Source organism: Perna viridis, chromosome 8 (genome assembly GCF_037379345.1).
Source record: "Perna viridis isolate PV_CMFRI_1.1 ecotype Kerala chromosome 8, ASM3737934v1, whole genome shotgun sequence".
Lineage (NCBI taxonomy): Eukaryota > Metazoa > Mollusca > Bivalvia > Mytilida > Mytilidae > Perna > Perna viridis.
In genome coordinates, this window is record NC_142452.1 from 6,972,116 (window position 1) to 6,994,745 (window position 22,630).

At 33.6% G+C, this 22,630-nt stretch overlaps 2 long non-coding RNA genes across 8 annotated transcripts in view; one reads left to right on the forward strand and one right to left on the reverse strand.

Moving 5' to 3' along the window:
- The window catches only part of LOC148609134 (uncharacterized), a 26,719-nt gene continuing 4,089 nt past the window's right edge, over positions 1 to 22,630 (forward strand). The window contains exons 1-8 of one of the 5 annotated variants that reach the window (XR_015914473.1): positions 1 to 249; positions 718 to 818; positions 1,216 to 1,370; positions 2,643 to 2,765; positions 3,375 to 3,497; positions 4,092 to 4,267; positions 4,835 to 5,014; positions 7,026 to 7,172. This is a non-coding gene — a long non-coding RNA (uncharacterized LOC148609134). The other 4 variants (XR_015914471.1, XR_015914472.1, XR_015914474.1 and 1 more) reach the window with 4 other exon arrangements.
- LOC148609135 (uncharacterized) overlaps positions 20,578 to 22,630 on the reverse strand; it is a 13,024-nt gene continuing 10,971 nt past the window's right edge. For all 3 annotated transcript variants that reach the window (XR_015914475.1, XR_015914477.1, XR_015914476.1), the window contains one exon: positions 20,578 to 22,527. This is a non-coding gene — a long non-coding RNA (uncharacterized LOC148609135). The remainder of the gene's footprint in view (positions 22,528 to 22,630) is intronic.

The window sequence follows — 22,630 nt, forward strand, 5'->3', positions numbered from 1 at the left end:
TGACTATTTCTGTGGTTCTGTTAATTTTTATCTCACTGTATTGAATTCAAAGGGTTTTCCATTTCATGGTTGATTTGACCGCTCTCTTTCTTTAAATTCTAATGGATATATTTTCAGCGCTAATGTTCTTTTGTTCTTTTATATGTCACTCTTCAATAATTTCTCGGATAGACAAGATGTGTCTTGGAAATATTTAATTCAACTTATATCTTACTATATTCTTGGAGTTTTTCTACTGCAACTTTTCAGGTTAGTTCTACTCCTAAATTACTAATATATTTATATTATATGCCAGAATTCTGAATATTTTAATTGGAATGAGTTTGCATGATTTTCCCCTATTTGAATGATGATTGAGCGATGTGCGTTGTGTAGATGTTAAACACTTAAATCTAATGATAAAGTGCATATTTATTAAAAGAATAACGTTTATTGTTTTTCATGCATTTTTCATTAATAAGCAAGTTTAACGTAATTCCAGTATAAAGATTGTGTAAATAAATAAACTGAGTGAATGCGTATTCGAGCACTCCGGAATGAATGATTTAATGTCTTGATCATTTTAAAGTTAAAGGGCAATCGTAAAAATTTTCGTTAACCGTAAATACTTTTGTTAACTGGATCAGTTATATTTTTATCGTAAAAGTACAAATAAGTTTTACAGGTGATTTTATACAGGTGACAAAATATTATATGTAAGGTATTTTTGTTCTACAGGTATTTTGATATGTCACCTATAGTATAGATTGACCTGTTTGTGATTGAGGTTTTGCATGTAGACTGTAGACGATTTTGCAGCCTTTGCACCTTGATGTAAGGTAAGCAGATTGTCAATTTATTTTATAGTTATTTTTGTATGTATATAGTTAATTAGTTTGCTTACCGCATAATATAGAAGATATAGCGTGTTACGATTTTATATGTGTTTATATTGTTGAAGTTTGTAAAAACTACAAGCGTACTTTATTTTTCATATTTGGTAATATTTATATATGTAGCTTGATGCGAATATCAAGTGGCAAGATGCAAATATTTTATATACATGTAAGCTGGAATAAATGTGGCATGGAACAAAGTCTGTGTTAAAAATCAGAATTTACATGTACACGGTTAATATTGATGTTTTATGTATAAATTGTATTTTGTCTAATATAGAATTGATATTTTCTGCAAAGTTTGTAAGTTAGAGTACTTATGATTGTATTTATTTTGCAGGGCCTTTTTTTCCTTGTAATATCCAGACATCCAGTGTCATTGTTAGAAATAAAATATGTAACCCTACCCTGTCTCTTGATGTTTTGCGCCCAACTTTAAGAGCGATTACAATGTGACATGTAAAAAGATTGACATGTCTCCTGTAAAGAATACTGGTCAGTAAATTTTTGGTTTATGAACCATTTCATTCAAAGCATCTGACAGTAAATATATTTTAAAATGATAACTTTTACTTGCATCTATATTAAGGTACTGGACACTTTATAAACGATATCATTGACAAAGTGATGTAATACTTATTCTAACAGTACCAAATTGTTCAACTCTAATCACCACATTTTGTGCTTTAACATGGCTGTTTTTTAATAAGAATTGCCCTGTCTGTCTGATGCTCACATTTCTTGTATGCACAACTCCCAAACCCCTCAAGGGACTTTAATGAAAATTTAATATGAAGGTTTGACATCATTTGTAGATGTATGAACGATTATTATCATTGTCAAGTGAATTCAAAGGGAAATAGTCCAAGATAAATTTATCAAGATAAAGTCAATTATTTATTTTAACCATGTTTTATCGATTTCAGGGGGAGGTAATTTAACAGTAGAATCAGGAACTATCGTGAGTGGAGAGTGTGCAGGGCTGACAGCCTCAACAGCTACTGTATTTCTGGATCTTTAGATATGGAATTTTTGGTTATGGCTATAAAGGAAATAAACCTCATAAATTCTGAATTTAAACTTCATTCAAAGGGCTAATATAGTATGGCCTAATTAGGAGCATTTTAGAGTAACAATATTACTTGAATCATGTGTTCATAATGTATTTTGTACATGGTCTACTGAATAGTTGTTAACTTTATAATGCTTATTTTTAACCATCAATTAGGAAGAAATTTTTGAAATTGATTTGTAACTTTTTTTTTGCATCAGAATGTTAAAGTCAATACCAATTGGAATGGCAATTGATGGAAAGTGTTGTCATTTTAGTTTTCAAGTTAACACAGTCTGTTCACAAATTGTAAGGAGTTAAAGTTTTTTCAGATAATTTTCTCAAGATGCACATAGTCTTTTTAATTAAAGGACATCAATTTATTTTTGATTAAAATCCTGTTTTGTCATTATATTTAACTTCTGAAGTCCTAAAAGTAGGGATTTGGCTATTATATGCTTTAATAAGCAAAGATCAGCTAACAGATCCATAGAATTTGAAAGGGGGTTCCAGAGAAAAGGGTTTGTGGCTATTAGCTGTTCATTTATGTCAACTTTTTTTAGCAAAGTTAATATAATTTTCCAACCAAAAAGGAATGGGGGAGGGGTACAGTGTTCAACCTCGGGAACTAAATCTGGCCCTGAAGATGTTCATTGGTCTATACACACTCCATTTAATCAATATGTGTCACAAAACAATATCTTATCTGCTCGTAGGAAGATGACTTGTATCATTAGAGATATTCCATGTTGAGAGAGCAGGTTGTTCATCAGAACTTCTACTGCACTTTGAGGATGTTTATTTGACCAATCATCCTGGTGATGATGAACCGATACATTGTAAGTTTACAGTGGCTGAAGATTTCCATGTGAATGGTCTGGTGGACCAGTTCTCACCCTGGGATGTCTTCACTCAGGGACCGCCATATTCTTAAGGACTTTATAAAGGTCATAGTCTTTCTTTGAGAAATGTTCACTGAGGGACTGCCGTACTTCATTGAATTTTTTTAAGTTGAGGTTCATATTTTGGTGGAACAGTTCTCATTGTGGAATGTGTTCATTCAGGGATTGGCATACTCCATAGAACTTTATAAGGGAGGGGTTCATAGTCTTTCTGTGGAATGTGTTAACTCAGGGCTGAATTCTCAATAGAACTCTATAAAGGAGAAGTTCATAGTCTCATTGTGGGATGTGTTCTATCAGGGCAGCCATATTCAATAGAATTTTATAAAGAAGAGCTTCATAGTCTTTTTGTGGACTGTTTTTACACAGGAACCACCATACTCAATAGAACTTTATAAATGTGAGGTTCATAGTCTCACTGTAAGATGTGTTCACTCAATGACCTTTATATACTCTATAACAATTTATAATGGTGTTCATGGACTGATTGGGCTGTTTTCTGTGCATGATGAGATTAATTTTGACCTAAAATGACTTCAATTTCAGGAAATGGAGCTCACCATTTTACATTTAAAGATAACACAACAGATAATCATGATGCTGCCACTACAGTAGCTCCTCCTACATTTACTTATGAGAATGTCATAGGGACCAGTCTACAGTATATTTGTATGTTTTAATTTATAAATGTCCTTCACCGATGGGTAGTATTGTGGTATACATATTACTGTTTGTCCATCTGGCCATATTCTATAGAACTATATAAAGATGAAGTTCATAGTCTTTCTGTGGGACATGTTCACTGAGGGACTACCATACTTCATTGAACTTTATGAAGGTGAGGTTCATATTCATGTTGTGTGATAACTTGAGAACCCTTGTACAATAAACTTGAAACTTTTTACAATTAATGGTTAAAATGGTCTCATGGTCTGTTAATTTAAATTTTGGAGAAAATTATATCTTCAATTTCAGAGGAATTTGAATTTTTTTTTCATTTTTTATAGGTTTTTTTTACATGTCATACTGTAAGTCCATCATGGAGTGGGTGTATCATGCCCTCATGGCAAAGCTGTTTATTTATAATTCAAAATTATTATGTTCCTTCTCAAGCAATCAGCTTTAAGTAATTAGGTAATGTTCTTTAACATATTACATGCAATGATATTCTAGAACTCCTTGATCAAATCTGAAATTTTCAGAAATAATTTATTAAAGATATGGTTTTCTTCAATCTTCAACCTTTATTTTTTGTGCTTGCAGCTTGTAGCAGTTTCACCCAGACACCTGACCTATCAGTCTCTGGTACTGAGACTTACTCTATATCCACCTTGGATGCTTAGTGACCCTGGCGTCAGAACAAAGTAGCAACGTCCTACAATCTGGTTTTCAAAGTCACTGATACAACGGCTGGCAAAACTGGCTCTCTAGTTGTAAAGGTACCTACTTAACATATAGGTATGATATTATTGGTTGTAAGGGTTGAACAGTAGAAAATTTCTCTACAAGTTACACTTTTTACTGACAAAGTGATCATCAACTACATCAACAAGAAGGCATCATTTACCATAACATCTACTGACTAATTAAATCCTCATTATCCCCCAAAAAAAATGAAAAATTGAAAAGGTTTATTGTTTATTACTTATAATCTGATCTAGACAGTCTTGTACTAATGGTATTTACCCTCATGGATTTTCCATAGTTTCTATGAATTAGTTCAAACTTAAAAAAAAATCAGGATTTTTAGATTTTAGTTGAGTCTCAGGGTTGCTCATTTACTTGTGTTTCCTTGTACTTATTATTTTGGTTATGTTGTTTGTGGTGTGTTTATTTTCCCTGTCAGTATCCTTGGATTATATCCTTGGATTATATTCTTTGATTATTGTTTGAATCCTGGTTCTCTTGTTTACTCTTGCACAAAATATGACTTAAAGTACAGATTGTCATAAAATAGTTCTAACATCTAGGTCTGTTATACAAACTGACATAATTTTGATTAACAGATTGCCATCTCTGATATCAATGATAGTTTGTCCTATAATGAATGTGACTGATGATATGTACTTGACAACTGAGCGTCCATTACTCCAGGTTGATCCATTGTTTGTTGTCAGTACCTCTGATGCTGATAGTGGTGTAAATAGTCAGTTTCTTTACCATGTGTCTAGTGTTATACAGGAAGTGTAAGTATAAATAGAACAGAATCCAACAATATGATAATTGTGATTGTGGGATTGAAAGACAAATAATTCTCATTTTATTTCAGGGGTGGATTTAGAAATTAAGACAGAGTGAAATAAGGCAAGAAAAATTTTGGGGATAGAATTTATGATAAGTCAAGAAAATGGTGTATGTCATGTGCTTGATTCTACTTCCTACTTTTAAAAAATTTTTTGTTAAGTACAAAAACTGAGAACAATCTGTTTATTGATTATGTTAATGCTTATATAATAGCTTCATGAAAAGTTTGGGAAATAGTAATGTTATCATAGGATGCATCTTCACTTAGAATGATCTTAGTTCTCAAGCTAGAAAATCTCATGAAGAAGTGTAATTTTAATCTATAAATTACTAGAAATTCTTTATTATGGTCTATTAACCATCAAACATGTCTTAAGTAACCTCCTATGGGTAGAAAATCATGCTCTTTATATACAGCAAATTTTACATAGAATGAACTGTTTTGGGATAATCTTTTAAGACATTCTATTGCTGAATACAGATGGTTGCTAAGATAGGTATTGAATTTTGTCTCACAAAATTGAATTGAATTTTGTGAATCAAAATAGGCTTTTGTCTTATAAAATTGATTTTGATTACAAAAAGATCAAGTCCCATTTGGCACCCCGTACCACGTTCATTCATTCAAATTAATGCATTGCCACATGATTTAATATCGATCGGTGACCTAATGATTCAATTTGTAATATGCACGCTATATACAGTGTTGTATAGCCTACATCAGCATTTGCTGAATCTTTGACCCAGCAAAATACTTTTTGGGATAAAATGAACACTTTCCATAGCATGTAAGACAGCTATTGGTGCATGCCAGTCAAATGTAATGTTATGTTTCCGAGCACTATTCTATAATTTTGTAGGGTCGGTAGGTAGGGATTTTTATTTTCATTTGATATTTTTGAAATGAAATAAATCATAAAGATACAATGAAAACCAAAGACTAAATAGACTTTGTCCACAGCCTAATCCCTTTTGGAATTCGGCGCATGAGTATTTTTTTTATTTTGACGGAGGTGGTAAAAAAAAAAATATTTGAAGCGCCGAATTCCAAAAAGGAATTGTTCACGACCAAGAGCACACTCGTGTGTGTTTTCAATTTTCTTTTTTTTTTCTGAAAGACAGTCGGCAGAATTTTTACGTTATTTTTTTTCTTCGAAATTTCAAATAAAAACTTATGAGCAGGGGGTCTGAAGGAGGGTCAGTAGGGTGACCGGAAACATAAAAGGCATAAACGGATGGTCTTTTTTATTACTCCAATAGTGCTTGAGATTGTCTGGCAAGTTTTTCTCTGACTTGGCTTGGGGAATGAAAGAACGGAATTCCAACCTTTTACATCAAGTGTGTGTGTGTGTATATATGTATATATATACAACGTCTCAGCATGCGACGACTCTATTCGCTACACTGCTCCATCGGATCAAATTGATACAGGGAAGATAACGTAAACTTACAGAAGGGTCTGAAAAATTCCCAACGATGTTAGAACTGTCAAATTTGATAGTTAATAGAGTCGTCACATTCTGAGACGTATAATATTGATTTGTTGTGACATGCATCATTAATTTGATCCTCTATCCTACATAATGACACCTAGATGAACTGTCCCGTACTACCATACATCGTGTACTAAGTTACAGCTCTAGACTAATCCTACGAGGATATATATATATAGCCTAGCTGGTCGAGTGGTCTAGGGCGCTGATCAACTGATATGAAATTTTGATATGATTTTTCTAACTACTAATTAATGATTGCTCCTATATAATTTTTTAGCTTATTGCACTACCATTTTAAAATTAGGGTCATCTAAGCTAACCTGCATAAAGTGAAATGTGCCAATCGTTATCAACATGACATAGCAAGTTCAACACATTTATTGATATCATTAGATATTTAGTAACACATGTTAATATATATTTATAAACATGTGCATAATTCAATTATTGATTTCAGTAAAAGGAAGACTTTTCTGGACGATGCAAACACGTTCACCCTACCGGTGCACCTGGGCCATACCATGTCTGATCTTTATCCATGGATTACATTCCTTTGATTTCCGCTAGAATCTTGGTTCCATTGGTTACTCTTTCAAGACAAAAAGTATGTATGTTCAAATTTGCTCTTTGGGCAATACCAGTCTGCGTCCATACTTGCCCCTCCGGCAATACAAGTCTGTGTCCACACTTGTTACTTAGGATAAATAAAAATGTTCATTTTGATCTATGATTTGATGTCACATGTACAAACAGCATAATATAGTACTGCTATTGAAAGAACTTTCTATTCAGGCTATAATCAACACCATTTAGAAAGCCGCTCACTGATGATTCTACGGGACCTACCTTTTCAGATACCGTCTTCTTTTTGTCCTTCAGTTTTGTGTCTTTCCTTTTCTTTTTGCTCATTTGCGCTTTCCGATATGGAAAATGTTATGACTCCGTTCTTTACTTTCCTTCTATTTCATTGTCTGTTTCGTTTATTTGTTCCATACTAGTAATTAATTGCAGAGAGTTAAAGTGTCCGGTTCTGGTTATCTAAAGGAGAATATTTATATTTCCTCCATTTTTCGATCGACAGAAAATTTGACAAATCGCTAGACATTTGTTTTGTTCGAATTTTATCCGTTTTAAACTGCAAAAATCATGAAAAATGAAATATGTGTGTCCACAAGTGCATGTACAATTACAAAGTTTCATGATTTCATAAAAGAAATTGTCAACTGATTAAAGAACTATTTTGGAGCATGCAATTTTCTTAACAAAAGAGGAAAATATTGACTTCTGACATTTCTTCAGACATTTTCAAATAGCCACAACTTTTTTTATTTGAACTGAAAATTTTATCCAGTACCAACGTTGAATCGCTGAAAGTATGTACATTTATAGGAAATACAAATCGAAATTGAATGTTGCGTATATAAGAACTTAATTTTATATTAAAATTTGACTACTGCACACTTTTAGAAAGCTGATCGTTTACGAACACGTTCATTTTTGCTCTGAATATTTGTTTACATAAGATAAACACAATTTCGATCATGATCTCAAAAAGAACATATGACTATTCTTCCATGCAAAATTTGGCGAATTTCCTACCCTCTGTAGGAGGGCAATTCACCATTTTAGTTTGTTTTTTTTTTTAGAGTAAACAGTATTTTATTAGGAAAATGAACATGACAGATACAAATGAAATACAATACAGGGATTGGAAAACAAGTGTTAAACACTTTATTAATTCCTCCTCATAAAAAGACATTATCAGAGATGGTAATTAGCATATATCAGTTAGATATCAAAAAATGGTGATGATGATAATGATGACCAATTTATACACAATACACAAATTATTTGAAGACAACTGTTATAAGCAATATGACAAAATCAAAGGATACCACACATTTTAATCAGTACATACTTGAAACGAGATTATGGATAGTCTAGACCGTAGATCTAGCAAGAAAATCTTTTAGTAGATAAAATAAATTCTTGAATCACAATAAAATTATCGGAATTCTCACGATCAGGGAGGTTACTGTCACCAAAGGTGATCTTATTGATCGTGATAGGGTCATATGATAATTTAGCAAACATGTTACGTCTGTGATCGTCGAATCTGCTACAGAATAGAAAAAATGTGTTCAGAATTTTCAACTTGGGTGCAGTATGAACAAAAGGATTCTCAACTAAGTTTTTCATGAATAAGTGTGCATTGAGTCCACTACTCAGGGTCCTAATTCTGACATGAAAAAATTGCCCCATTCTCTTACCCGCTTAATAAAAAAAAATGGTACAGGGTGAGTTTTTCTTAAATATTTTTTGAAACAAGATAAGAATGAATTTCTTTTATCAGCCGGTTGTTGATTCCACAGTCTAGTGGAGGAAGGAAGAAAACTGTTATGACAGTAGCTAGTTCTTGATGGAATATTTACAAGATTGTTGCCATTACGGGTTCCATATGTATGAGTATTGCCAAAGGACGCTGGGACTAAATTAGAAAGATATGCTGAGGCAGTACTGTGGACCATCTGGTGAAATAATACAAGCTTGTGATTTGTCCGTCTTTCTCTTAACGTCTCCCACCCTGTCTCTCTCAGAAGAACATTTAGACGTCAATTTCGAAGCATCAGTTACAATACGTGCTGCTTCATAATTAATCTGCTCCAATCTGTCCTTCATATATTCATGACAATTATCCCAAAAGACATCGGCATATTCAAGAATGGGACGAATAAAAGAAAAATACATAGTCTCGAGCGACGCTTTGTCAACAAAAAAATTTAATCGACGTAGTAGATTCAGGCGTATAGATGCCTTTTTAATTACTTCATTGATGTGTTCGTTCCAAGAACCGTCACTAGAAAATATAAGACCTGGATGCTTATGAGACTGAACTGTCTTAATGACATTGTCATCCATAAGTAAGCGATGGTGATAGTCGGGATCAACCTTCCTAGATATTATCATAGATTCAGTTTTCTTCGGATTAAATGTTACTAACCATCTTTCGGCCCAACGACTAATTCTTAGCATATCAGAATTTAAAGTTATTGATGCCGAAGGAGGGCTGTCAACAATAGCATAAATACTAGTATCATCAGCGAAAAGTTTCATGTTACAACTCACTTTGTCAACGATATCGTTAATAAAAATTAAAAATAACATAGGACCCTAAATAGAAACCTGAGGAACACCAGCGTTTATAGATACCGAAGAAGACTCTTGACCATTTAAAACCGCTTTTTGCTTCCGACCATTCAAATAGCTACAAAACCAAGTTAATAAACTACCCGTGATACCCATTTTTTTGTAACTTATATACCAAACCCTTATGCCAGACACGATCGAAAGCTTTACTGATATCGAAAAATACAATGCGAATATCCTTCCCCTGATCTAAAGCTCGCGTAAAAACATCTGATAAGTATAATAGTTGATTGACAGTGGAATCTTTTTGGGTAAAATCAGACTGGTGTTCAGACAGCAGATTGCGAATAAAATTCATTACATATTTATACACACATTTTTCAAAAATTTTGCTCAAAATACACAATAGAGATATAGGACGACAGTTTCCAACAATACTTTTATCGTCCATTTCAAAAACAGGAATAACATTGGCTAGTTTCCTTGAACTATGAAAATACATATTAGTTAAACTTAAATTAAAAATAGCACAAAGAGGCTTATGAAGTATATCAAAAGCCATCTTCAACAGCCTAGGACTTATGCCATCATGACCAAGACCCTTGTTAACATTAATGATTCGAAGAACATCCTTAACATCATCTTCTGTGATGTGTATGTTGTTAAGTTGTCTGTCAGGGACAGATTCAATAGCGGGTACGGGTTTATTATCATCAACTTTGTTAGATTGTGAAGAAAAAAAGTTGACAAACACTTCCGATTTTTCATTGTCACTATTGACGACAGAATCGCCCAACTTCAATGGAGGAATATCAAAGTCTCGAGTTTTAAGACCGACTACTCGAGAGGCTGTAATCCACAATTTTTTGACGTCAGAAGTATTAATTCGCAGGATATTGACCAAACTATCAAGAAAATCCTGCTTCTGTTTTCGAATTAAATTCACCGTACGGTTCCTACAGTGTCTGAAATCGGCCCAATGTTGGGGTAGGTTTGATTTTTTAGCCTTGTTAAGAAATCTACAGCGTTTTCGTATAGCGCGACCCACGGTATTATTCATCCCAGGCGGATCGGCGGAGCGGACAGTTATCTCCTTATTTGGCATAGTCTCCAAAGCGGTTTTTAATAAAATATCTGTAAAAGACTCGACGAGAGTATCAACGTAGTTATTAGCATCAGAAATGATAGCATCCCAATCAACAGAACGTAATTTGTCGGAAACTCGTTTTCATCGCAACGATCATGTAACCAAATCCGACGCTTGGAACATAGATGTTGCTATTTTTCAATTTTAATAAGTCCATAAGTTGGACAGTGGTATCTTGTCAGAAACGAGAAAAGAATGACCGACATGAACAAGATCGACCAAATCTTCTCGATTCGAAATAACCAGATCTAAACAAGAACTGCTGTTTTCTGTATAATGAGTTAGCTCGTTGACTAGTTGAATGATATTATAATTCGTAATGACATTTTTCATACGCGTATTATTGTTTTTTAGATAGTCTTCGTTAAAATCTCCCAAGATGACAATGTTGCTAATACTCGTATCTACAGCCAAGTCAATAGAATGATCAGTAAGAGTAAACGAATGAATGCCAGAATCTGGAGGTCTATAAAAGACTACTATCAAAACTTTTTGATTCCCCTTAATATTAACCTCAACCCATAAACCTTCGACACCCCTGACAAGGAGCCAAGTTTCACTGAAACACAAAATATCAATGTTACGAAGTTCAACATGGATTAAATCTAGTTTCGGAACAAGGTTCTGAATATTCAAGTGAACGAATGAGGGGAAAGAATTTATATAATCACGAAACGCATTATGTAAGATGTCCTCGGTAGCCGTCGATGACGATTCCGAAATACTAGAGGAGGTAGGGCCAGGATTTGACTCAATATCACCCGACTGCATGATAATCAAGAGTAACCAGATAAGATTAAGGCTGAAAAATAAAATATTATAGAGCAAAATATTGTAATTAGAATGGATACCGTTGGTTAAATGCCAGCTAGTAGAATTAGATGTGTCTAATTTTGTAGATAAAGAAGACACGTGGGGCAACAGAAGCATGGGTAAAATAGCAGACGATATCCTATAGAAAATATCAGATTTGCAAAAAGAACTTCCTCAAAAACAGGGCTCTTATGTTTCCGTCTACGTGTGGCTCTCGAATGAATCAGGCCGATCCTGATGCGATACTCGCCGATGGACAACATCAAAAGGTAATGCCGTTGTCCCACGAGAAGTACCGCACCGGGATCGAACTGTTTGTGGCTTCAAAAATAATAAGATAACTATTACATAAAATACATGTATGCATAACCACAACAATAAACTGGTCATCAAAATCTAACACTAATATATGGAATACTGTGTAACTAAAGAACAAAACAAACCCAATATATACAGATGTAAAATGCATAAACGCCATCTCACATTAAAAAAGACCAAGTAGTGGTCAACAGTGGAGTAGCTATAATTGTTTTTCTCTAAAACAAGGAGTAATTAAAAAAAACCCTCTATGTACATTTTAGTATGTACTTAAAAGACAGTATTAATATTTGAAAATACTTACTAAACTGTATTGCAACTTGAAGGAGGAAAAAATACCTCCATGTACATTGCAAGTTTGAGCTTAAGGCAAAAATTTAAATACTTGCTAAGTAAATATATGTCATCGATTATAACTTGAAACTTAAAGAAAAAAAACAAGAGCTACGTACATGTACATTGGAGGTTGTATTTAAAAGGCAAAATATTTAGATACTTACTAAGTAAGAGTATATCATCTTTCATAATTTGAAGTTTGAAGGAAAAGAGAAAAAATCCCTCCACGTACATTGCATTGCAAGTTTGTACTTAAAGGCAAAATATTCAAATATTTATATTTTATCACATAGTGTTATTCAATTAGTTCATAATGTAAGATAAAATTGTAAGAAGATAAGTAAATATTTTTGATTGACATTAACTAACAACAGTTCCGCAAAATCAGTTCCGTAGTTCATTGTCCATATGAGTTCCTGTTAACTGTCCATGTTGTATATTATTAGGATGTAGGGAATCGTCCACGTTTGCTGAGGCAATGGTACGGCATCATGCCCACCCCTCCACTACACGAAGGTAGATGTTGACATTGGGGTTTGTTTTGGGTCATAATTTGTCCTTGGTAATTATAGTTATTGTTCATTGGAGAGCGGATAACCAGGCGGCATCATCATCATGGACGAATTTGTCTGTGTAAACATAGCTCCTGCGTTTGTCATCGTGTTTCCCAGAGAGTTAACACTCGCCGAAGTTTTGCCTTCTACACCAGAATCTGTGATAATTGAATGCAGCTCAAATAACGTTATAACGTGTTTCCTTTCTGAATTGTCGGTGACAAATATTTTACCATCACGCACAGATGTCTTGCTGATTTGTCCAGCCCTTACAACATTTCGTACTAAATATGCTAGTTTAGCCCGGGGTTTGGTTAGATCTTGACTGATTCCCACGCCTTTTAGATCTTCAACATCTTTTATATTTTGAGATGCTCCGAGGAGTTCAGACCTTTTTTTGACGTGTGTGAAGCGGACCATGATCTGCTTTGGACCCTTTTCAGTTGGAAGACGATGGGAAACGCTTATGTCATTCGGGTCAAGGTTGACATTGAGCTACTTGGCGATTTCGCACACAATTTTTGAAGTATCTTCGTCTTGCTTTTGTGGTATTCCACTGAGCCGGATACAGCTTTTTCGACTGTGCTGTTCCAAATCGTCAAGTTTATTTATAATTTTTGGAATATCGCTAACAGATTTTTTTAACATTACGTTTCCAGTTTTGAGTTTGTCTATCTCTGCATATAGAGGGGCAGTCGCTGTTTGGACTTGCTGTACAATGTCGGCTTTAAGTTCTTTTCGTAACTCGTCGAGCATCATCGTTTTAACCGCTTTTTGCCAAACGTTCGACATCGTCGTCAGTAAAGAGAGACTGTTGTTGTTGTGACATATTAATAGTGTCAGTTGTTGGACGACCTGAACCGTTATTATTGTATATACCGTTATCAAGGTCCCGGTCATATAATAGTTTTTTTCTCAAGGGTCTAGTTCTATCCCCATTTACATTCGGGGATTGCTCCGATGAATGGCGGCGTTTCTTTTTGTCTGTATTAACATATATTGACACAATACATTGTCACTTCAGGCTGGTATTTAATGTTTTTATGAGAAATTTGTCAAGGTGTGCTCTATTACCTGGGTTATACACAAACGTAAACAATGATACAATAGACTGATAGTCAAGTATCTGCGGATTACGGAACAACTCGATGCATAATCTATACGTCCATCGGATAAAGTTATTACCAGAAATACTCCTTGTCCATTTTGACCACAATTGACCAAACTACATGGCACTTTTCTTCAGTTAACACATGTTTTGTTCACAAAGGTTTCAAATAAGCAGCCATTACCCTCAAGGGCGCGCTCGATAGTTTTTTTTTAGAACTATATAGTTTGTTACACCTGACAGGCAAAATTTTGACGTTTTTACTGGTCTTTGACAAGTTTAATTGATTATAAAATATTAGGAAGTCCATTTGTGATAAATATTCTGAACTAAAAATTTGTCCTGCTTCCAACAGTATACAGCTTCACATGTTCATAATTAATTTTAATTGTTTATATATATGCAAAAGGAAAAATTATGCTATTTTTCAATAGACAAAATTTTTATCATGGCCAATTCTTAAATAATTATTAAATAACTTTAAGTCGATCATTCAGTTTCTCTTCTTGGCAGAAGAAATAGAGTTGCCTCTCGTTTCACGATGGATTGGCTCTCCTCAATCTTGAAATGACCGACGTTCTTGGTGTGTGCTGCTGATGTGCATGCATTCGTGCGTGCGTGTAATAAGTAAATGAATAAATAAAAACGTTAAAGAGTGTCATAGACTGTAAATTCAATTCAATCATTATACGCTCTAATGTCAATAGTGTTCAACACGTGTTGTGGAGTTCCATTATTACCGGATTATACTCACTTGCTAAATGACGGGTACCGTTGTCGGAGCAGGACATGTTTACCATTCCGGAACATGTAATATCACTTCCGTTTTTTTGTTTGATTGTATGTGTTTTTTGTGGGAGTAGATATTTCTAGTGCTTTAGGTCTTTTGTGTGTAACGTCTTGTTTCCCTTATCTTCAGTTTTTATGTGTAATCTTTTTATTCGGTTCGCTACATTTTGTCAATCGGAAGTACTCGGCCAATTCCGCTACACTAAAAAATGTGTACCTAGAAAGTTGAGGGGTTCCGATTGTACTTTGTGTATGTAGATCGTCTCTGTTTCATGTGTTCACGTTCCCTGTGGATTCAATGGGACACGATTTTACTGTTTTTTTTATCGTTTTTTTTTCTCAGAAAAGTTCGGACGAATCAAGATGGATTTTTCTATGCCAAGTTTCTGGATATAGATAGAATAATGTAGAAAGCTCACGAAATGTCGAAAATTAAACAAAACATACTTAGCCTACTAAATCATCAATAAACTTCATCTTCATGATGTTAAATACAATGTATATTAATAAATTAAGTGGGCGACTTTTGTTAATAATACAACCTTGAATTGAGACAATGATATATCAAACTAGATGCAAATATTGTTTTGTTTTTTAATAACAACGTTTGTTAGATGTAAATCAAAAGGCTTTTGTTGTAACATGGTGGTTTATGTCATTTTAAGTACCAGTCCATATAAAATTCTGACTCTTCCTATGGCAAAGGTTGTTCTTGGTATAATAGGAAAACACACACACACACAAAAACAAGGAAAAACAAACAAACAAACAAACGGTTCCTTTTTTGGTCTATATATACTGTATTTTTAAGTATTTATATCTGTATTTTTGAGAAAACTATACTCAAGTTTTAATCTCCCACTTAACATCAACCAAGTCAAGCCAAATCAAAAACGATGATCAAGGGAACCAAGACTCTAGCGGAAATAAAAGGAATGCAAAGTGCTAATTTCATGTACAATCTATATAATATTAAATATTATCTCAAAAGTGTTTATGAACAAGATATAAAACTGAATTCGGTGGGTTTTTGACATGCATAAATCACCTCCTGTCTGATATTTATAAAGACTGGTACTTAAGATCACATACAATATGTAGAGAATTAATTATGTTTTACTAGGCTATGCATTGTTTGGTTTGTGTAGGCATTTCAAATATAGAATTGCAAAAGTATAGGTGTATGCATCTTTTTGAAATTGTACTACAAAGCTCCACGCCCATGTAAATAGAAGAAAATGGGGTCTTATAATCTGGGACATTTGGTAATCAAGTTCTATAAATAGCACAGCACGAACTTTCGGACAAGCATTGTAAACAAAATGGTATTCCAGCAGTGCCAGAGGTTGTCTGACAAACAGTTTTCTGACTCGGTGCCATCCTAAGGTATGGAGGAACGGAATTCCAACCGCTTACATTGTAGGAGTAACAAAATGGCAGCAAGACTGCTTCTTTGCATCTTTCACTACTAACTCCAGAGGAGTTGCTATACTATTTAATAATAATTTTGAATTCAAGATTACAAAGGGAAAAAATATGAAAATGGAAATTATTTCGCTTTAGATGTTATGGTTGATAAGATACGTTTTACATTAGTTACTATATATGGTCCTAATAATGACTGCCCTGCGTTTTATGACCAGATTATGTCTGTTATTGATGACTGAGAATGATTATTATGTACTATGTGGGGATTATAACCTGGTTTGTCTCCAGATCTAGATTATAGTAATTATCTACATATAAATAACCCCAATGCTAGAGATAAATTACTGCAAATAATAGAGGATAGATCTCTGGTAGATCCATTCAGAGAGCTTTTTCCAAAATTAAAAAGATTTACTTGGCGGAAGAAAACCCCTCTAAAACAAGCAAGGCTTGATTATTTTCTGATATCAGAGGGTATGTTATCATTTTTAAAAACTTGCTGTGTTGAACCAAGTTATCGTTCAGACCACTCTAAGATATTACTAGCATTGGAGATTTGTCCATTTGTTAGAGGGAAAGGGTTATGGAAGTTCAATAACATTACTTTATGATGAGGAATATATCAAAATTGTACATCAGAAGATACTTGATGTAAAGAAACAATATTGTCATCCAGTTTATAATTATGAGAGTATACAAGATATTGATAATGAGTCAATTGAATTTATTATAAATGATCAACTCTTTCTTGAAACTTTACTGATGGAAATACGTGGAAAATCCATCTCATATTCAAGTTTTAAAAAGAGAGAGAAAAACAAAAATGAGGAAAAATTTAAGGAAGAGGTAAGATATATAGAAGAAAATTTAGATAATGGTTCAATACAGCAATTAGAACAAAAAAAGCAAGAATTAGAGAAATCAGAAAGGAGAGATTGCAGGGTAAAATGGTTAGATCTAGAGTACAATGGATAGAGGAAGGGGGAAAGCCAACAAGTTATTTCTGTGGTCTAGAATATATGAACTTTACGAGTAAAATCATTCCTAAAGTTGAAAAAGATAATGGTGAGGTAGTTACAGATCAAAAAGAGATTTTAAACCAGGTTAAGGAATTTTATGTAACACTTTATAAGAAAAAAGACAATGACAATGTTAATGTATATGATGAAATTAATCAAGGTTTAGATGGTGTAAATTTTACAAAGTTAACAAATGATCAAAAAGACAGTTTAGAAGGTATGATTACTGTTAATGAAGCTGGTCTGGCATTAAAACGTATGAAAAATAAAAAAAACGCCAGGTTCTGATGGGTTTTCTACTGACTTCTTTTTTCCAAGTTTTTTTGGAAGGATTTAAAATATTTTGTTGTTAGATCATTAAATGCAGGGTACCAAAAGGGAGAATTATCTGTCACACAAAAACAGGGCATTATTACCTGTCTACCTAAGGGAAATAAACCAAGACATTTTTTAAAGAATTGGAGACCAATATCTTTATTGAACACAGTATACAAGATTTGTTCTGATGCTTTAGCTATGAGATTTTTACTGTTTTGAGTAATCTTATACATACTGATCAGACTGGATTTATCAGTGGAAGATATATTGGGGAGAATATTAGACTTATTTATGACATTATGCAACATAGTGAAGAAAATGATATACCTGGCCTTTTATTATTAATCGATTTTGAAAAGGCTTTTGATTCCATTTCCTGGAGATTTTTGAAAAAAAGTTCTTTAACTTTGGGGATTCTATTATAAAATGGACAGAAGTTTTATACAATAACATAAACTCCGCTGTTATTCAGGGTGGGAATCTTTCAGTTTTTCTTAATTGAACGGGCCTTAGACAAGGGGACCCCTTGTCACCATACTTATTTATCTTATGTGCTGAAATTTTGGGTGTGAAAATTAGAAAGAACAATGACATAAAGGGAATCAAAGTCATCCAGGTTGAACATAAATTGTCCCAATTTGCAGACGATACATCTTTACTTTTAGATGGTTCGGAAGATTCTTTGAACCAGGCATTACATGAACTTGATTGGTTTGGCCAGATTTCGGGACTTAACATCAACTTTGCAAAAACTCAAGTTGTTTGGATTGGGAGCAAAAAGTATTCTAAGGAGGTTTTATGTAGAGAGAAAAATCTTTCTTGTGGAGTTACATCTTTCAAATTATTAGGTGTTAATTTTGAGGTCGACCTGGATAAGATGATAAAACAAAAGTATGATGAAAGTATCAAAGATCAAAAGTATAATAAACCAGTGGTCAAAACGAAATATCACAGTAATTGGTAGAATAACAGTTGTTAAAACACTTTTGTTACCAATTTTGAATCATTTTATAATGTCACTTCCAAACCCAAGGATGATATGGTGAAAAATATAAACGACATTTTTTATACATTTGTGTGGAATTCACCTGTTCATAAAGTTAAGAAAGATGTATTACAAAAATGCTATGAAGAAGGAGGCCTTAAGATGATCAATGTAAATGCTTTTATTCAAGCCATGAAATGTACATGGATAAGGAGACTTTTTAGAAATGAAGGAAATTGGCAAAATATTTTCTTATCACAGGTAGACAAAGAAAAATTGTTCACCTGTGGATCAGCATATATATCTCATTTAAGAGAAAATATTAAAAATGCTTTTTGGCGAGATGTTATGTTGTCATGGGAAATGGTAATGCAGAGAGAGAAAGATAAAAAATGGGAATATTTTTTAGCCAGACCTCTTTGGGTGAATAATTTGTTTAAAGTTGGACAATGACCAATTCTTTATAAGAATTGGCTTCAATTCTTTATAAGAATTGGCTTGATGGAGGTATTCGTTATGTTAATGATTTGGTTAGAGAAGATGATTCTTTTTTGAAACACGACGAATTACAAAATATTTTTGATGTAAATTTGAATATAATGAAATACAATAGTATCATGTCTCTGACATCAAAGATAAGTAAGCAGTTTACAAAGGAAAGCTACAAACTAGCATCTCCTTTCATTCCATCACATGTGAAAACTATATTAAAGAGTCAGAAGGGCTCCAGAGATATGTATTGTATTTTAAATAGAAATGATTGTACGTCTACAGGGAACACCAAGTGGAGCACAATTTTAAATGTAGATACTGAGAATTGGAAAGTTTTTAATTAACTTCCATTTGTCGTTACACAAAACACAAAACTGCATTGGCTCCAGTACAGAATTAATCAGAGGATTTTGACAACCAACAAATTTATCAATATAGTTGACAATGCCTCCTCTCCATTTTGTTCTTTCTGTAATTCAGGAATAGAAACTATTGAACATTTGTTATGGGAATGTGAACACGTACAGGATTTTATTGAAGAAATTGATCAATGGCTCCTTCATAACGGTATAAGCATAGCATTCACTAAAATCGTATTTTTGTTTGGCAATATTAAACAATGTTGTAAAGGTGATCCACAAAATATTATTCTTTGGATGAAACATTATATTTACAGTATGAAGTGTTATAATAAACCATTACATGTGCAAGGAATGTTAGAAAAAATGAAGTATATGCATAATATTGAAAAAATGATAGCTGCGGAAAACAAACGTGTGAAGAATTTTGAAAAAATTTGGAACTCATATAGATTTTTGAATGCAACCTAATGATCCCAATGTTGTAAATATTCAGCCAGACTTTTTTTTTCAGATCAAATTATTCCTTTTTTCACCTCTAATTTACTGTATTTTTAATAAACCCAATAGGATAAAGCATATATCTCATTATTAAGCCGGTTGTTAGAATGTACAGAATGATGCGGTTTAAGTAAACAACATGTGATGTTCTTCATGTAGTTTAAACTGTCTGTTATGTATATATGAATCTTATTGAATAAAAAAATAAAAAGTTAAAAAAAGAATGGCAGCAAGTAGTTCGTTCCATCAAGTTACACTGACTGAAAATGATGTCCCCGAAGCGAAGTTGATGTATCGAACTCCATGAAATTTTACCATAAATTTTATGCTATTTCAACAAGAATCCACACCATGGTTAACAAGGTTCATGCTATGTATATTTGAATAGAGCAACTGTTTATTGGGTCATACGGGATGGTTTATTTGAGGTTCGGCTAACATTTTTCACTCAAGTTCCTCAATTCGTTTCACTATTTTGACTGCATGTATTCAAGTTTGCACATGTGTCTGCTGTAGTTGCTACACGTGCCCTATAATTTTCAGGTTAATTTTGATGGTGATATGAGCTTTAGAAGTGCTGACATTTTCATATCTGTTCACTTTTCCGTTTTTTATATTGTTTCTGGTTTTAATTTAATAGTTACCACAAGACTGTTACGCTAGTAGTTTTGAAGTAAGTGATGAACGGTGGTCTCTTTGTGCGATATAGACATTTACTAAACTTACTATATGAAAATTGAAAATGTACTGTAATGGGGCACTTCCTATACACCAGTATATACAGACGTGCAGCAGGAATGGGTCTGCATGTTTTTTCTAGAGTTGAAATATATGACTGGGTCATGAATTGTTCGTTTCCTTTATCTCCAAGCTATACTATATCAATGTGCCATATTTCTATAATATTAATGTATAATTTATTGCTAGGACAAACTTTCCATTTAACACCAATCAATCTTCAATTAGTGTCTGCTGGAACTATTAGCCATGGGCAAACACTTAGTAGATAAGGTGACGAATAGATAAATTAAAGATTTGATCTAAAGATTTAGCAGTTATGTGCCCTTTCTGCAATCTCCTGCAGACCTTTGTTTTTATTCATGTTATCTTAATTCAAAATGATGTCAGGTACAAAAATGGTAGAAAATATGAATGTGTACGTATTTCGTGCTGAAAAATATATTTATGAATGGGACTCATTTTCTTGCAGACAAACATATGAATGGGGGTGCGTTTCAAGCTCCAGCTGCAAGTAATAACCAAAGCACATGAACCTAAGTGACCCGCGGTGGTATATGATCGCTGTTGGTGGGGGGGGGGGGGTCACGAAGTTGGACCCATTTCGTTTGAAAATTGTGTTAATTTGGTGCAAAATTGGGCCCATATGGACTCACATTGCAGGAAGTAAAAACTACTTTGCAAATAAAACTTTTTAAAGTGTACAAAACTATCAAGACCATAAAACGATGATCTATCATTATTTAGAATTACACAGTCCGTTTAAATCCAAAAATCGAGATCCGGAAATTTACTCCAAAAAAAAAAAAAAACCAAAATAATAATAAAACTGAATTAAACACCAAAATTTACAAAAGTTAATGGCCACCTATATATATAATTTCCGCTTTCCGACCGTGTCGATATAGCCTTGAGTATGTACATGCAGGGATGATACCTCATCTTACAAAATACACTGCTAGTTCTTCGTCAATTAAAGTTAATGCTATAATCATTTTGCTCAATGGAAAAATGCAGTGTGTGTGTGTGGTGGGGGGGGGGGGGTGAGGGAGTAGTTTTTTTTTAGATAAGGCTCTGTAGGTAGCATACTCACAAAGGTAGGGATATGCCTAGTCATTCTCACAATATCGGGGCTCCTGTGTCATGTCCTTGGGACCTGTAACACAAGTGGACACAGGAGTCCTGATATTGTGTGGATACATGTAACTAGGAATAGAAGTATAATGGTATTTATGTAGAACAGCTTCCTTACGCCAAATTCATCTGCATGTATTAATAAACAAATGTTTAAAGTTCGAAGCAATTACCAATTAAATGTGCATGTATACTGCAGTTGTTTTCATTTTGTTAACATGTACATGAAATAGATTTAAAAGAACAATACAAACACACAATACACATTTGCAAGATAAGTACAGATGAGATCAGTTCTAACCTCTCACAAAACTGTCAAAAAAAACCAGTCCGACGGATTTAGGACAGTTCTTAGACAGTTCTAGAGCCAGCTCTTCTGACAGCTCTAGCAGAGCCGGCTATACAAGAAGAACTTTTCTCGTAGAGCCGATTCTGCTCGCAGAACTGTCAGAAAAGTTGGCTTTAGTAATGTTCTACGACACTTTTAGAACTGTCTTTGAGTCGGCCCTTCTGACAGTTCCCCTGAGAGGTTAAATTAAATACTGATCCCATTTGTATCCTACTGTTAAAGGAGAGGTCATTATACTTCAAAAATATATATTAAGTCGATCAGCATTCACTTCATCAGCCAAGAATCCTGGCAACTTCCTCCCTAACTGATGAAAAGCTAACATAAGAAATTCTACTGTAGAAAACTGGAATTTTGGTTCTTCATTACTACTAAGGTTATCATTTTCCTCTGCTGGTGGTAAGGGCATGTAACTCTGTAAGTACTGAAAGGTAAAGAACAAGTAAATAACACAAAATTGTAAAATATTTAGGATTCGCAGATAAAAATTCAATGTATAATCATTTAATGAAGACATCATATGATAA